Genomic DNA, 3630 nt, shown 5'->3' on the forward strand with positions numbered 1-3630 from the left:
GTGCGGCTGAGCTTCCCACGTCGGCAGCAGGCCACTGACATCTGCCCAGTGTCGTCCGAAGATGGAACGCTCAGCATCACCGAGTGAGGCTGCAGAAGAATCTTAAGTCCTACCAGGTCCTGTTTCTGACTTCAGACTCTTCTGTATCCGGTCACTTGGCCAACATGTATTTGTTGAGTTTTCACCCAGTGGTAGTGAACGAGACTGACACGGTGTGCCACGTGTAACTTGTTACTACCCAGCGTTATCCTGTCTTTTTACCCTCTTCCCGGGCACCAGGTAGGAGTTAGCTGCTGGTTCCATTGTGCACCACTCTGGGTGACTGCCGAGTCATGTCTAGAGCTCCAGGCCACAGTCCGCTGAGTCCGCTCCCCTGCTAAAACACGGGAGGGATGGAAAGAAAGAGGAACCCCTTCTCCTTTCTCTTCTGTTCTTTTAACCTCCATGTGGCTAACATGCTAAGATGGGGAAAGATCATTGGAATTCTTTTACTAAAGGGTCCGGACAGTTTCTGAAGGGAATTACAATGCTAGAGGGATCATCATTAAAGATTACTTGAATTTAATCTAATGAGGTCAGATACCTAAAAAAATTTTAATAACTTGTACAGGGAGCATTTTCTGATTTGGTCCTGCATTTTGATTTGCTCCCAAACCTCACCCACATCCCATTAAATCTCTACGACAGGCAACCCTACACCTTATCCGAAAGAAATCACCAGTTCTGAATCTTTCTCCCCCATCCATCCTCAAGGAACCCTGGTTGCAGAATCAGAGAGGCCGCCAGTGCAAGTAGAGGGATGAGCTCAGAAAGAGAGAAGTTCCTCAATTGGAATTTCCCACATGTGGGAGCTGCCAGCAGGTTGGCCCTTTGATTTATTTATTCAGTGCATTTTAAAAAAAAATTATTTATTTTTAGTAATCTCTACACATAACGTGGGGCTCAAACTCACCACCCCGAGGTCAAGAGTCGCCTGTTCTAATGACTGAGCCAGCCAGGTGCCCCTTCAGTGCATCTTTCGAAGGCAAATATATGTGTTCCCCTCCCCCCCAGCGATCACAGAGCTAAGATCTTATTTGAAAAGATCATTTCTGCTAATGAACAAGGTTCTGGTAGTACCCCAAACTACGACAAGTCCTTGTTATTGTCTGTTAGTGTGTTTATTTCTCCATGATTTAGCCAACATATGGTATTTGGTGGCCGCATCAAAGAGCAATGCTGGTGTTTAAAGACTGCTCTCTATCTCTATTTCTGTTCAGATTCTCCCCAGGATCCGAGGACCCTGGATGGGTTGGGGGCAGATAGTAAGATTCTGATTCCTCCTATCATGGATTAAATCAAGAAGCAGGGCAGAGGGAGGTGTGAAAGTATAGCATAATTCTTACTGAAAAATGCTAGAAGTTTCTGTGGGAGTTTGAGAGAGAAAAGCAGGGAGGATCTTAGCCTGAAACAGAGGGGTCCATCAGTCCATCAGTCCACTGGTGGAATCTCTGCGGATCCTGGTTGTTGGGCATTGACTTGCACTTTTTCCTGCAGCCTGTCTCTCCTCTGCACCTTCTTTTCTCTTCAGTGGAAGACTGTCCGGTATGTTAAGTTTACAGGTGGATTACGTGTACGAAGATTTGCTGCATTTACAACGAGGACAACATTTGCTAAGGGCTTACTTTGAAGCTAGGGACTATTTTAAGTGTACCAAGTGCTTTGACTCATTTAGTTCTCACAACGCCCTACGAAATAAGTACTGTTCTGATCAGGCTCATTTTTATAGATGAGAAAACTGTGGCACCGAGGGACAATGGCCTGTCCAGTTCACACAGCTCATAAGCGGAAGAGCTGGGATTTGAACCCCAGGCAGTTTAACTCAAGAACCACAAACCCCTGAGCATCCTGCAACACTTTCTAGCCTCCCCATCCTCGACGTGGTGTGTCTTTTCACTCATTTGAATCTTTGCCACCTTCAGTAACATTTGTATAGTGTAAAAGAGATGAACCTATGCAACTTTTGTCAGAGTTATTTCAGGATACTTTCAAGGCTTTTTTGGTTGTATGTATGGTGGAATTCTTAAATTATACATTCTGATTCTCACTTATGGCCTTTAAACTGCCCTTTTTCATAACTATGAGTAAAGCCATATGTGAGTTCAAAAGCACATTAACTCTGCCCACCTAGAAGAAGCGATAGTGAGAAGCTCATGCAGTCATTCTGGGCTCATCTGTCATGCTGTCTCATGAGTCCAGAGCGGGATGTGGGCAGAAGCGTCTGGAGAGGAGGCAGTGCCAGCTGCTGGAGCCTAACGGGAAGGAGCCCTGGGTGTCACGCTAGGGAATTTGGACGACTTCTGGTTTCAAACCTTTCAACACAAGGTTTTGGCGAGAAAGCGAGATCTCTTGAGTTTGCTTTTATCAGCGTGGTTCTTGCATCATTCTGCAGGGTGACTTGTGCTCGGGAAGGCTGGTGGGAGGGAGTGCTAATGTTAGGTGCCATTGTGCTACGGCAGGTGAGAGGTAATAAACGTCTGACCTAAGACAATAACAGGAAAAATAGAAATGGAGAGGGTGTGCTGATGTGAGAAACAGGTTCGGGGAAAATCAACAGGCCTGGGTTAAATGTTGCAGGAGAGAAAGAGAGAGGAGTTGAAGTCGTCACCAGAAAGACTGACGTCAAGTGAAACAGGTAGTATGGGAGGGGTGGGCCCGCAGAAAGTGGCAGGGAAGTAAATCTGGTGTTGCTTTGGCCCAGGTGGAAAGCCAGAATGGCAGCCGCAGAAATGCCACAGCACGATGTAAATGCTAATGAAATCAGAAAAGTGGAGCTCTCCGGTAAAATGGAAAACAGGGTTTTCTGCGTGGTTTACAGGGTTTATAGGGGAGCCTGATTGGGACTGCGGCCAAGCACTTGGGAGTTAAAGGCATATAAATAGTATTCGAAGCCACAGAAAAGGGTGAGGTCCCTCCAGATAGAGTTCCTGTCTTTAGTAAAAAGCAAACAAATAGGACAATCAGTTAAATTTGAACATCAGATAAACGACAATGGCTTGTCCAGTCGCTAAAACGACTTTTTAGCATATTCCACGTGATGTTTAGGACATGCTTATCCTAAAAATGATTTCTTTACGTGACATTCAAATTTAACTGGGTGCCATGTGTTACCCCTGACAGCCAGAACACAGGCTGCAAACAGAGGCCTGCAGGGACCAGGAAGGCCATTGCCCAGGGTGGCTGGTGTGTGAAGCACAGTGAAGGGTGGGCCAGCTGGGAGCAACGATGTCAGCTCCGGTGGACTGGGTTTGGCTGGCCTCTAGGGTGTCCAGTATTCTAATGTTTCAAAACATAATAAATGTATTTAATGTGGACTATCCCAATTTTAAAACGGGACAACAGAGAAGAGAAAAAACATAGTGAGGTCTATGGGTATGTCAGCCACTGGTTTGCAACCTCTGATTTAATCCGTAGAGAGAGGGTGGGGCAGATTTTTACCCCATAAATTACAGTGCTTTGCAGTGTTAGGGTAAACGGTACTTGGGTGTGGTGAGAGGATGGAGCAAGGGATTGATTCCCTCCTGCAAAAGGTAAGAGGTGGACTCCACTCCTGGCTCTGACTCCATAGTCTTGCCCCGCAGGGCCTGGACC

Source organism: Ursus maritimus, unplaced genomic scaffold (genome assembly GCF_017311325.1).
Source record: "Ursus maritimus isolate PB19 unplaced genomic scaffold, ASM1731132v1 scaffold_2, whole genome shotgun sequence".
NCBI classification, from domain to species: domain Eukaryota; kingdom Metazoa; phylum Chordata; class Mammalia; order Carnivora; family Ursidae; genus Ursus; species Ursus maritimus.